At 40.1% G+C, this 14911-nt stretch overlaps 1 long non-coding RNA gene across 2 annotated transcripts in view; it reads left to right on the top strand.

The window, feature by feature from the left end:
* The first annotated feature begins 4758 nt into the window (after positions 1 to 4758).
* Positions 4759 to 14911, top strand: part of LOC143474336 (uncharacterized) — a 51963-nt gene continuing 41810 nt past the window's right edge. For both annotated transcript variants that reach the window (XR_013120737.1, XR_013120738.1), the window contains exons 1-2: positions 4759 to 5273; positions 11379 to 11473. This is a non-coding gene — a long non-coding RNA (uncharacterized LOC143474336). The remainder of the gene's footprint in view (positions 5274 to 11378; positions 11474 to 14911) is intronic.

Below are 14911 nucleotides of genomic sequence, written 5' to 3'. Positions count from 1 at the left end.
CTTTCTACCTGAACAGAAGTCATCAATGGGGAGACTTCACAGCTATAAAGAACAAAATAAGCTCCTGCTGTCAGGAGCAAAGACACCAGATTTTCACTACTCCATTAATTTGCTGCTCCCTTAAAAGGATGCAACACATACCGTGGCCATAATGTGATGGTAAGTGATACTGAGGAGTCTGTAGCAATCAGTGTAAAGCAGTGATCTCTGAAGAGAGGGCCATTAGCATCATCTTAAAGAGTCCATTAGCCTCTTTTTAATGAAACATGCTTATTAATGACAGTCAGCATTTTTCTTTACTTGTCTTTTCACAGGAGAAAGGGGTTTTGGCTTAAAAATCCCTAATCAAATCAAATAGATAAATGATGAACATGATAAATAGATAAAAACATGAACATAAAATAAAAGCAGTTTATACTCAACCACAGTAGGGTACCCACCTACATATGTCCACCTACATATGTCCACCTGCATATGTCCACCTATGTCTTCCAGTTCCTCCCCTGCTGTTTCTGTCCAAAAGTCACGCACAGAGATGAGAATGTATTGCTAATGTCTTTCATCATGTTCTTGTCATAGCTTTGTTACTCTTGTGTTAAGCCACAGAGCAGAAGTCATGAAAGCTTCGTGGTCTTTCTCTGAATTCCAGTCTACATTATACTCATCATCACGAATCACATTGGTATGCATAACGGTGCGGTTAGATCATGGGGAATCTTGGAAACCAGTACCAGCCTTGAAGTGCTTTATCCCCCCCCCCCCATCCCTCCTGCTCGTTGCTCTGTTAGCTGCCTCTAAACACCCCAACGCAGGGACCAATTAACAAGAGTAAGAGGAATACTGCGAGTACAGAATTTATCCTCTACTGAGCTATGCCTGTTCAAACAATTCTCAACAGCCCCTACACATTTCTGTAAATCATATTTACATAAATCTCTTTCTGAAATGTTCCCCTTTCACTCTCATAGACAAAATACACATTTAAAATGTCATTTACATACAAATCTTGGATGACAGACAGTAAAAACACGTCCATTATGTAAGAAAGAAAATAGGACCATCACTCATATCAGTTATATAAGTGTCTAATTACATTTCCAAGCGTAATATTTGTAAACTGATAAGTGGCAACTACAGCAGGTAGCTCCAGCTGTGAACTCTCTCTCTCTCTCTCTCTCTCTCTCTCTCTCTCTTTCTGATTTTAAAAGGAGCATTAGCTCTTTGATGTCACAAATACATATCTCCTGACATTTAGGCAGGATCGCGTAAGCTCATGGTGAAAAATCAAAGTGAAGCTTTTTGCAATCCTTAATGGGAATCCAGTATTTATCTTTGGTTGTCAGGGTGGAAAGTTTCTTAATCCCTGTACTGTGTGCGGTTTTTATCCTTTCTCAGATAGTTTCTTCAGTGAGAGCCCAGCTGCGTGCATTATTCTGATTTATGTCTCTGAGGTGATCTTGCTCAAAGGTACATATAGATGACTGCATTGTGTTTGTCAGGCATGCATCATGTGCATCATCTTTTAGTAAAACCATGTTTACTTGATTACTTGGTTTGAATGAGAATAGACAGGACCTCACTCAAAATAGGTGTGGGCATACTTAAAGCATAATCGAGAATGACTATGGCTTGAGCTTTTAGGGCAGTCTGATTGTTAAACTTTTCAAAGCATATATACAAATATAGCTTAAAGCAAATCAAAATAGAAAGTTAGAATAAATTATGTCTTTAAGGACACTGTTACTTTTAAGGAATTCTCGAAAAGTGCCCGAACACTGTAGCAGTATGCTGATTTAGCCCCTGTTGGCTAAAACATCTATTACACTAGTGCATGTGACCCAGGTCAGCATGTTCCAAACCATTTCTGCCCCAGGGATAGCTGCAGTAAAAAGAGAGATGACTGGAGCATAGCAAAGCCAGTGCAAAACCAATACCACCTGCAACTTTCCTCTGTCACACTCTCTGTTCTACCCACAGATAAGAGTGCTGCTATATTTTACCTGAATACTTTATTTCGGCCACTTGGTAGAACATTTGGTTATGATGCAACAGATCATTGATTTGTGTCTGGTGTGAGGCAAACTCTTAACTGGTTATATTAGATGTGGTGGTATAATGCAGTTGGCCCAAATATGTCCATTCAAATGCCTTGTTTACAAAGTAAGTAAGTAAACTTAGTATAAATATTTACAGCACATTTAACCAAAAGTGCTTTACAATAAAAAGAAAATTAAAAGGGATCACCATGACATCTCCACATAGACATTCAAACTTACCAACATTGATAACAATGCACAAGACTCAATCCAGAATTCAGCAGGTTAAAAGCAGCCGAAAGCTATTTCATACAAATACGTTTTAAGCTTGGATCTAAAGGCAGTCACAGATGAAGCGTTTCTAAAATCATTAGGGAGGCCATTCCAGAGTCTTGCTGTATAGCAGATGCACAATTACCTTTTTAACTGGAGCCTGTTTAACAATCAGAAAAGACTTGGATGCAGATATTTAGTATATTTGTGGAGCTTATGTCTACAACATATGTAGGTGTGAGTCCATTTAAAAACAATGGCACTTATGTAGGATTTAGAATATGACATACTGCACTTCTGCATGTATTCAAATATGGAGATACAGTATACTTATTTTGCTTGTATAACTGGTTTAACAGTCCTAGTCCATATAGTCCTAGTTCCATAACTATATGTGATGGCCGGGATTGTCTTGTTAAACTCTTCAGGAATCTGGTGTAATGTCTGTGTTGTGGTTGGCCTCATGGGTTATACAAGCAGACTGCAATGATTGTTACAATGTGGATGTCACCTTTGGGAAAGTTTGAAAATAACATTCAAATATCCTCATAATAACATATCTTGGAAATGTATAGTGCTGATTGAATATGGATTATACTTCTTGCATTTTTTTATGAAAAGAAGTGCAATGGACATGTTCACCTGAAATCAGTCAGCAAATATTTTTATTCTTTGCAGATGGGAGACATTTTTGTACCTGGAGTAGTAAGAATAGCAAGGTGAGTTTCACTATTTTGTCTTAATCAGTTTACAGATTTTTTTGGCATGCCAATGTAAGCACTTGACCATGGCCTTTGAAAGTGCATCAGCATTAGGACAGATAAAATGGTTCTTGTCTGAGTGAATACAGAGATCCTTTCCCAAATCCCTAAGGGGAAAGTGCGGCAGAATCCTTTCCCTCGTGAATTTCTAAAATGTCTTTTGTAGACAAACTACACAATGATTTCTGGCTCGCTTGCTCCCCCTGCTGAAAGCAACAGAATGCTCGCTGTCTGAAAAGCAGTATGGGAGAAATGGCATCTGCACACCCATTCAAAATCACTAAGCATCTGCATTTTGAAGTTGAATAGATGACTGCTATAAAATGCACCATTATAATTAAAATACAAAGCATGCCGTTATAGGACATAGCAGTGCCATTCAGAGTATTTTGCCAAAGCTTTAGAACAGAGCATTTGAAAATAAAATAACATTCTCTCACTCAACATTTGACTTACTGCATAAAATTCTGGGAATTTAACAAATCTTTGCTGAGGTATTTATATTGGAAGGACAAGTGAACATGTGCTTCAAGTGAATGACAGAAATCTAACACTGATGTGCTGTGAAGCACAGTATAGATTCTAAAGACTCAACTACATACACTTGGATTGAGGGATAGTTCAGACAGTTCCAAACCTCTACCATGACTTGTGAGACTAAGGAGAGTATCTTGAGCAGTGCAGTTTGATCCATCAGTCATTGAGATGTGATTGCATCACTCACTGTTTGAGTGTGTGATTCTGTTCACCTTCAATCTTAGCTCAGCTGTCAGCTTATCAAGACTGAAATGCTCCCACAGGGAGTCCTCAAAACTAATTTAACAGAATTTCACAGAACACCTCATAGATACAGACATGGCTGACACACCCCATCGGGTGTGTCCTAGCGTGGCTATGTTCATTTCTCAGAGATTTACATCATGTGTGATAGTGTATTTAAATTTACAATAGTTCATGGTGCCTTACAAAATTATCACATAATTTAAGTGAAAATATGAGCAGGATATCGTGCTTACATCACCACATTTAACATTAATGCTAGTACAAGTACAATATAGTAACATTACAAGACCAAATAATGAACATTCTTTGATTTTGTATCACTCGGATAAATGTTTTGATCTAATGGACTGTAGGCATCACTAGGCGTTTGTCTTTCAAGCCTGTCTTCTGAAACATAAAACGTCTCTGCAAGAAAAGAGCTACTACAAAGAAAAGTTTGAACTTTAAATACAAAAGGGTTTGTCAACTTTAAATGAGGGGAGTATCTAAGAGGGAAAGCAAGTCCCTATTCTAAAATGATGTATTATGCAGTTGCATGAAAAGTTTGTGAACTCCTAGGAATTACTCCTAGGAATTGGATTATCGTTAAAAATGTGTGCTGATTTCCAACCAAAAGTCACAACAGGAAACAGTCTGATTAAAATGAGTAAGACATAAACAATTGCATTCCTTGCCAATACAGAACACATGCACAGCTCAGGCTGAACAAAATAATAATTTGACCCCTTGGACTAATTACTTGCCCAAAAGATAATTGGAATCAGGTGTTCCAGTGAAGGTTAATGAGATTGGAGATGTGGCTTGAAGTTGCACTGCTCCACAATAAAGGAACATAAAGTTCACTTACTGGGATGGTATCCATTTCTCAAGAAAGAGGTGTTTGTTTGGAAAAACTTCTTAATTAAAAACAATGTCACTGGACCTTAAAAGAAGAATGTAGCGATGCATAATGCTGCAAAGGGATTTCAGGAGATGGCTTTCATTAGTCTCCATTAAGACAAATTGTATGCCAATGAAGGAAATTCGATATTATTGCTGCTCTGTAAGGGCGAGCAAAGATGGCAGGAGTGTACCATGCAGTGCTGAAGGGAATCAAAAGGATCCCTTGGGGTGATGGTAAAGGCCCTGCAGCCTTGTGAACCTGTCAGGCTCATGTTTGTAAAAAAAAATAATGGTATTCATGGAAGAACTTTCCAGAAGAAACTTGGATTCATTTTCTTGGGTGGACAGGGTGGGGGCCGGTTGGATGTTGTTACTGCACCAAAATGTCCTGACCATGAAACATTATGGTAATTTGGTCAGGGGATGACGGGGAAGCTAAATGCACGATGTGAAATACACAGAGACAATGATCTGAAGCACAAGGGTAATCGGACAGGAGGACCTGCAGTGAGAGTCTGTGCTGGAGTAGCTTCTACCAGTAAGTACACAGGTCTGGGGCAGTTTAAACAATGTGTTTTTTATTGACAAGAAGTGTTATGATTGTGTTTTAGCAGATTGTTCTTATGACGGAAGATGATGGCACACTTTATTATTATTATTAATATAATGCTGAACCTTTTTGCAACAGTATATAACTACTAGATGGTCTCTACCTTTGCTTCATAGGTTTTCACGATTCATTCAGCAAAACATAATGCCACAAGCACACAAATTCTCTTCCAAAACAGGGAACAATTTGCATATGAGCACCTCAGAAAATGCTAGAAATGGCTCCGGGCCAGCACAGTATTATATTTAAACTCAACAGTCCTAATTATGATAATCCTTTAGCTCAATTCAATCTGTTCATTTGTCAATGCATAAACTCATCTGCATGTACATGTTCGTTCAAGCGCGGTATTATCACAAAGAACAACTGAAAGAGACCCGTCTGAGTGAGCTCCAGGCAGACGCCTTTTCCCATTTTCCTCTCAAATGATCCATGTTACGACTTGGGTTTTTTTCCCCCCTCTTGCTTGGCAGCAAACCTGTAGCTTACGGTTTCCTTTAAATCACGAGCCACATAAAAACATGTACTACATGGATTTTAATGCCGCTGCATGTAATGCCGTCAGAAAGCAATAGCTGCAGACCCAAATGGAGTGGTATTTTACGTTATCTCTTACTTTATCTTTTCGTCAGCCATTTCACAGTGCTAAATTCTATTCTGTTCGTTTTTCTTATGCTTTAATAATGAAGGTGAAACATTCATTTTTACCATCATGTCCTTTGTACATATTCATGGTGCTCAAAACTGTCTGCCATCAACTATTTGTGCTTCCTGCACACGTCAGTATGGTGGTGGCAGAACTCGTGTCCTTGGCATGATCCTTGGCCTCAACCGCACCCAGAAATACACACTACTTTACTTTTCCTACTGTCCTTGGTATTGTTCCATCACGCTTAATCTGAAACACAGTGGTGGTAGAGGAAAAAGGTTGAGTGAGAATGCACTTGTAGCACATGCCAGAGAATGCTCTTCTATTCTAGGCTGGTCCACCTCAGAGCAGTTACAGGAGATGATGGTAAGATGTGACCTTTGGATGATGCACAGTCAGCATGCCATAGCAAAATGTTAATATAAAAAGGGTTTAAATGTGAACTGAAACTTTTAGGATGGACACAGTTGTATGACTAGATAAGCAGTACTAAAATCAAACAAATTTTATAACAAATTAAAGCAGGTGAAAAGATCTAAAGAGGAATTCTAGTAGTTTTGGGTAATATAATATCGTGGCTCATGGCTTTGAACAGCCAATTATGCTTGAAGATTTTGATGATAACTTTGAAAATGAAACATGAGGAAATAAAGGACCTAACAGTGTAAACCCGCCATATCAATTTTAGACATTGATTGGCCTGAGAGTCTTGCCATTTTACCAGGATAACAGGACATCCTAGATCAATTTATTATAACATACAACCCCTTCCTCCAATATTTCATTGAACTTAATCTCAGACAAGATCTGCACAAATGTAGTGCAGCTGGCATTGGTCACCACAATTTCCCCTTTCTTTTCAGGTTTTACCCCAGACTCATCACAGGAAATTAAAAATATTGAAGCTATTATGGTCAGCCCATAAAAAAATTGAGGACAATGATGAATGGATCCCTTAGACATGACATTGGGCCTTACGTAGAGACCAGAGCTTTACTTCTTCTTTGGGAGGTTTTTACCATTCTCAATACATTCAACTTGTAGTAAAATTGGACACACTCAATTAAACATATCTGTAACGAATCACCCCTGCCCTCCTGTCGGTCAGTCATTTTCATGTTCCATATCCTTGTTTTGGTGTTTCATTTGTCTTTGTTTAGATTTTCTTTTGCCATGTATCAGTTTTGTTAGCTACACCTTGTCATTTGTCACCACCTTGTTTCTCATTTAGGTTTCTTGTTTATCCTGGTATTTATACCCCAAGTTTGTATTCACTGGTTGCTGGTTATTGTTTCATTTTTTTTGGTTGTTTGATCGTCTTCCCGCTGCTTTTCTGATCCTGATCCGAGGTGTGTTTCTCTCGTTAATCTTACATTTAGTTTTCCTGTTCGGTGTTCACCTTTTGTAACTTTTCTGGTTTTGTTCCTAGTTTGGTGGTTTTCTCTGGGTAGTTGGGTTTGGTGCGTTCTTGTTTCCTGTGTCTGCTCTGTTCCCAGGTTTAGCTGGTCCACCTCTCCTTCTCTCCCTGTGTTTTCAGTTAATTTTCATTAACACTGTTGGGTCTCTTTATATAATCTTTCTAGCCCTTAGTTTTGTTTCATGTTTAACATGGTCGATCTGTCTATTGTGTTTTTTGCTTTATTTGCTGTTCCTTTTCATTATACCTTGTTGCCGCGTAAGTTGTTCATTTGTTCATTGGTGGTGTTATTGTGTGAGTCTCCTTCATGCCACCAAAAGACCAGTCAAGCCATGGACTCCACAAGATCTCTGAAGGTGTCCTGTGGTGTATGGCAGCAAGACATTAGCAGCAGATCATTTAAGTCCTGTAAATTGCAATGTGTGACTACCATGGATAGGATTTTGTTTATAGCACATCCCACAGATGCTTGGGAAGATTAAGATCTGGTGAATTTGGTCAACACCTTATACTCTGGCATATTCCTCAAACCCGTCCTGCACAATGTGCGCAGTGTATATGGGTCTATTACCCTGCAGAAAGACGTAATTGATGTTGGGGAATAACATTGCTGTGAAGGGGTGTAGTTGGTTGGCACAGTGTGTGCTCATGAGATGTGCACTGTTCATATCTCTGATGGATGAGACTGATCCTCCAGGTGGACAGTGTAGATGTCGGTTAGCTGCAGTGATGTTAGTCTTGGTCCCAGCTGATGGTGCTCACAATGGATAGAGGATGGAGAGAAGACTGGCTCTTGGCTGGTGGGTCTCGAGAACACATCTGTCTTCACATTTCTTGAACTTGGCTGGTATAGACCACCTGGCGTCCATGGATTTTTGGCTCTCTGTCCTTATGGTCAGTTATGATGACGTGCTTCCTCAAGCCAGTGCCTCCATTCCTCAAAGGAGAGCTTCATAGCAAGGAGCTTTCGGTGGTTATTCAGTGGCATTCAGCTTTCTGAAAAAGGTGACTTGTCCACTAGGATAGAATGGCTCCCTCTCCCAATTCTGAGGCATTTGTCTCTGATAAGAAGGTACGGCTGGGATCCAGGTGCAGTAACACGGGGTGCCTGACACGTGCTTCCTTCGTCTCTAGTGTCCACCTCAGGTACAGAGCAGGTTGAAGCAGGAAGCTGTGGGGCCTGACCAGAGTGCCGAAAGACCAGATGAACCTATAACAGAAGTTAGCAAAATGTTCAGTGCATGTCTGGGACTGTGACCAACTGGTCAGCCCCTTCATGGATAGGAGTACTTCACCAGAAGCACATAATCCACACAAGTCCATAGCCCCCTAGATTTTGTTTTCTTACTGAAAACACGAACATAGGCTGGTGAGGTGGAAGGGCAGATATAAACCTGGGTAAAGGCCCCTTTGATGTACACCTTTCCCACAGGGTGATGTGACTGGACTGGGTCCTAGACTGCTTCAACAAGACTGAACATATCAACCCGGTCTCTGTAAGGGACCAGAATAAGAACAGCTTTGAGTGAGGTGGATTGGAGGGACACAGGGGGTTGAATAATGGTGTTTGTACCCAGCATAAGTGTGGGTCGTGTGTGATGGTACGTTTGCACACAGGACCACATTCCAGTACTTGCACAGACAACGGGTAAGGCATCAGGGAAGGCAATGAGATGGTGCGGTGACTTTAGTGACTTAGTGAGGCTCCAGTCTATGAAGTGTCCTGCTACATCAGAGTCTGGAACAAGAAGAGAGCGACATTTGTGTGCCAGATGCACAACGAGGTGAAACCTCATTGAGGCTGGAATGCCTCATTGAGGCTCGCTCTCCTCTATGCTGGACTCCAGCTCTGCCCTTCTGTATGGGCTCCTCGGGAACCGCAGACTGGTGCGCTGAGGATGTGGTCTACCACAGTGGGGACCTCAGCCGGAGAGCACAGTTTTTGTCTACCAGAAGCCAGTCATACTTGATTACTAGGTCCACAATGTTGCTCAGTGTCCACACTTCCTACTTACAAATGTATTGTGGCTTTAGTTATCCCTGTTGTCCCTCCATAAAGATGTCCACAATGGTGGTGCATTCCAAAGTGCCAACGCAGCCAGTGTCCAGAACTCAATGGTGTATTCTACTACACAGTGTGTGCAGACACAGCAGGGCTCTGCTTCAGACCTCAGACTGATGTAAATGTTGGAATACTGCCCCCAGTTTTTGTCTTTCGGTCTGTTCAAAGTGCGCTATTTGATTCAGGATGGTTGTTCAGCGACGATGAGGGGCCAGACACCAGTGCAACTCCACAGGCTTTGGCCCTCCCTGTGAGCCACAAGATGACAAACGCAACCTTGGCATATCTGTGGCTAGAGTCTGAAATACAGCTAGCAATGAACAAAGAAACCCTTGCGGTCATCTACATCCCACTGCAGGCTCCACATACAGTAGGTGAGGTGGTCACAATCATGGAGCAGCAACCCGAGCTAATCATAAAGTTACTCGATCAGGGCCACTCGCACCAGTTGGCTGTTAATCCTGTGATGGTGGCGGTAGGGAGGGAGTGAGACGTGAGTGTTGTGAAGTCTTCTTAATTCTCCATCATATAACTTAACAAAAGTAGCATAGTGTCAAACATGCAAAAGGACAACAAAAATGAAATGCAATACACCAGGGGTGCCCATTACGTCGATCGCGAAGGAAGTGTTGGTCGATCACTGATCTTTCTGACTTGGTCATCTTATAAGTGACTCGCAACCTGAAAATTTGTGGGCACCCCTGCAATACACAGAACTGGAGGTAATCACATTTGGGCTTTAAATAGGGAGAAACCCAAGCAAGGTACAGGTGAAGGTGATCTATAAGGGATATATAAGGTAATACTCTCTACTACACCTGACAATGCAACCTCACCTATCATGAAACACATTTTGTCATGTACTGCCTTGTTTTGGCGATTGCATTTCAGACCTTATATGGACAAAACTGTTTATTTTTGTTATGTATGCCAATTTGGTAAACGTATGAGCATTTGCATTATCTGATGTCTCACAATGGTGCAAACTAATTTGACAGGAAAAATGTCATGATAAAAATATTGTATAAGGCCCATTGTGCAAATGGGCAAAGCATGTGTGAATAGTTTGTGCCATGCAGAGCTGAAAAGAACGTGACTTTATCCTCTCGTCAGCTTTCAGCATGGGCTACTGTGTTAAATGTGCAGCAAAAGCACATTGGGAGGGGGGGGTAAAGTAGTGAGGGCTAAAACACAATAACTGGGTTCCACTCTCTGTGGCATTCTTTCAGTCAACTTTACTGTGAATTCAAGACAAAAGATGCTTTTGTGGAGATGACCACAGCATGCGTCTGCTCCACATTCCAATAGTCTAACTGTGAGGGCCGCTTGCCCACACATAACGATCCAGGAGAGTAATTGAAAGCATTCTTCAGAGAATTGTAATGTAATTGCCATTTTCATGTTGAATATTACATTCTCCTTCCTACCACCTGAGTCAGCATCTGTCAACACTGATTTCATATTCAGGTCAGGTTTGATAGGGCAACTAAAATGAGTATTTGGATAAGGCAGATCTTCTACAAAAGTGCTGCAACTGTTTATATTAACAAAAACTTGTGGGGAATAGATGCTGAAAAGAAAGTTGTTTTAACGTAAGCCACAAAAGTACTATATTGAACTGACAAGGTACTGCATTAAATTTATATTCCATTATTCAGTTGCATTATTTGTTTACTCATAGTAATATTGCATTTCCTTGTTCCCATATGCTGTACGGGACAGAAAGCAATATTTTTCCTATTGACATCCACAGAGTAAAAAAAAGATTATCATGTAGGAAATTGTATTCTAGCTGGATGATCAAGTAGCAGACAACCTGACCTTTTACCTGCCCGTGTTTGCAATCAGTACTTCACACATAGCAAACTTGTCATACATCAGACTGATATGTTTTCTCTCCACCAGCCTTGTGTCCTGCGTTCACATTTTCCAGGCTGCCTCTGCACCAATGAAGAGCCCCGGCCAGTTACATCAGAAGAGTTGCCATTTGCATCTCGCAGGTATGCTGTTTTGCCAGATTTCCTCTTCATGTATTAACGTTATGGTGCAAAGCCAGATCTAGAATAGACATTACCTGCCTGGCTAATGTGCTGGCCCATGGAGAGGCACGGATCATGATTAAGTCACATTTGCATTTTAATTCGCTATTCTGTTCAACGGCTTTCGTGTTCTTTACTACTTTGTGGATGTTTAATGGTCCTTGGTGAAATGAATGCGCAAGTTTATAATAAACAGAGGACTTCATTATGCAAATGCAAACTCTACAATACACCACTGCATTATTAAAGTGTCTCTAGGGGTGGATACTGAAATATGTTTCATGAAATTCTACATGCAACAAGGCTGTGGTGATCCAACATGTCATCATTAATACTGGATTAGGCAGAGGTGCTGGTTCTGCTGGGGTTATGGACATAAATTGGATATTGCACAATATTTCAGAGGGAAACCCAAGCATGCAGATGTGTTTGGCTATGAAGGATAAAATGAGACCTTAACAAAGAAATCCTCTAAAGTTGCAAAATATTTATTTTAAATTCTTGTACCTGATTTGATATGTTTCATTTGGACTTTTAATCTGCAACACAAATTGCATGTTCAACTAATTTGCTGTTGACAAATGTCATGTCAAGGCCACTGCTTTGCCTCCAGTAAGAGATGAAACGCTAAAGCATCAAAGAAAGGACAGAGTAAGGAGGAGGAAAGGGAGTAAAGAGGAAAGGAAGTTAAGAGGAGGCCACAGCCATGGCAAGCACGTGCACACAGCTTAGCCGAGACAGACCGAGTCCCTCACACATCAGGCGAGACTGGCAAAATTACAGAGCATCTAATGGGCACAGTGATGTGCTCACACTCACCTGCTGCAGTGCAACCTGAACACGTCGCATATCGCGTGTTTGCTTGGGACATTGTAGACCACGGTGAACAAAGCAGTGACCTGTAGTGTTTCCTGCAGATGTGTATACCACCATTGGCCCAACCACCACCACCACGTTACTTCTACCTGCCACAGTCATTTCTCATTCACAGCTGCATCTAGCAATCTTAAAGATTTTTGGAGACTTTATCTGTGGGGAAGAGACTTTGTACCTCTGCAACACTGTGTAGAGTTTGTCCACTTATTTTTCTATGATAAGACAGAGGTGAACAAGACATGGCTACAAAGGGAGAGACCCACCTTCTCATAGTGGGTCGGTTGTAGCTGAGGGTCTGACATCAAGGCTGCAAGTGTTCTGTTTGTGTCAATGAAATTAAAATTCCATGTTTCACTTGATGAACCCTCTTTAGTATAGGATTTCAAAGAGGAACAGAATTTCACAAAAAAAAAGTTTTTTTTGGCTCTGGCCAGGTTCACTGATGACTCCAAATATAGGAAGTGGGGTTATGAGAAATTATAATAAAGGGATTGACTTTCTTGGGTCATTCAAGGGATATGGAAATATGTGATCAGTTTCATGTATAACCACTTCCTTCCTGACCTTGGTAAATTGGATCCCTTCGTGAAGCAGTATGCCGTTTTTACTGTCAGAACACAGTAAAAACTTTACAGTAACAGTAACATTTTCAGGCTTAACTCAGGAGCATCGTTTGGGATGGTCGTTTTAAGTCCTGAATGTTTCAATGCCAGCTTTTGTTACCTGGATAAAATGTAAAATGTAAATGGAAGTACATCTATGTTGCCCTCGTATTGATCCTGACAACTTTAACAATTGGACTGCAAAAAAAGATGCCTGAGACATGTGTATCTGGGGACTGTACAATTCCCAATCAAATCAAATCCATCTTACAGTCTGAACCAGATCTTTCTCAGTTGAGATTGGACAATAGTGAGGGGTCCAAGCACTGCAGGTGCATGAACACTTTCACATATTTGCATCAAACTTCGCAAACATGTTCCCATAGGGGGTGTAGACCAGCCTATAGATTTTGGCCTACTTGTATAGTTGTGTATATAGAGTGATACAGACACAAACAGACTCATACACACAGCCCCCCCTCACACTCTTGCCCTCACATACAGCTGTGACTTAACTAAATCTTGCCTCTTTCACCCTCGATAGGCCAACGCATACACCCACTTACACATGCCCCATGTACCAGGCCGGGACCCCATATTCAATGCTTCTGGTTCTATTTTTTTATTTGCATTTGGACGTTATATCATTATATATTTGAGTTAGGTAATGCTAGCTAACTATATTACTAGTCTAAGAGCTAATGTGATAACATTAACCGGCGTTAGTTGTAAAAGCAGTGATTTCATAGCATATTATCTAATTTAAATTGTCCAAGATTCATCTATTATTAGCATTTTTTTTTACTGAGTTTTGTGAAGCCATCAACTGCTAAGCAACTGACATTATGAATCTGATTCTATTTAGCTGCTAGCTAGGTTAACATTTCTCAAACTTCAGATATCAAATTTCTAATCATATTTTCTTTAGAGATATGAAACATTTGAGACTTAATAAGATTTAATAAGACTGATTAATAAATTATTGATAGTAAATGGATAGTAAAAAAAAAGATAAGTTGGTGCAACCCCCACATGTTATGGACTAACCCGGACATAAAACACAGCTATACAAGGGTTATTATAAGAAAATCATATTGAACTGCAGTTGCATGACTGGGTTATATTAACTCTTTTCATTGTTTAATGTAGAACTTAAATCACTAGAACCACTGCTACTGTCTATGTTTATGTGAAAATGTTATTTCTAGTTATAGATCTAAGTATATAGGCTAATGTAGGGCTAATATAGCAAAACATTTAATACATAATTAATTTAATGCATGTAGTACATTTAATATCTTGCATCCAAACAAATGCATTTTGCGTCAAAGGGCTTTGCTGATGGTTTTTTTTTTTATTATTTTTTTTTTTTTATTGAAGGTCATTTCTTTTCCTTCCCTATTCTGGCATTTAATGGCAGGTTTTTTTTTGGTTTTTGTTATTCAGTGAATCTTGCCCAATTCTCTCCACTTATTCCTGCTGTTTTTCTGCCACCACAATGAGCATGTATCAGCCAGTGACGTAACCATGACGTCCTCTCCAAATTTATCTGTGTGGACTTTAGAGGGATTTTAAATACATACAGGGGTTTACAGCATTGTTATTCATGACTGATCTGTTTGATTACACAGCACAATTATTAGTGCATCTGGTAATGAGTCTCCTAGGCATGCAGTACATTATTTTTTCATTTTGTCACACATCCTTTTGCATAGTCTGTATATCTAATGCATTAGTGTCACAAATGCAGGTCTAGATGCAAATAATAACTAAAATTAGGCACATAAAACTAGGCACAGAATCAAGATTACAGTGACTACATAAAAACAGCAGTGATGGTTTGGTAGTGGTGAAGGAGACTTTAAAGAGAACAAATGTAGGACAATACAAGCGGATGTTAATGAGTCCATGATAAAACACG

The sequence above is a fragment of the Brachyhypopomus gauderio genome, chromosome 13 (assembly GCF_052324685.1).
Source record: "Brachyhypopomus gauderio isolate BG-103 chromosome 13, BGAUD_0.2, whole genome shotgun sequence".
NCBI classification, from domain to species: domain Eukaryota; kingdom Metazoa; phylum Chordata; class Actinopteri; order Gymnotiformes; family Hypopomidae; genus Brachyhypopomus; species Brachyhypopomus gauderio.
The sequence above is the reverse complement of the archived record's forward strand: the minus strand, read 5'-3'. Positions and strand labels throughout refer to the sequence as shown.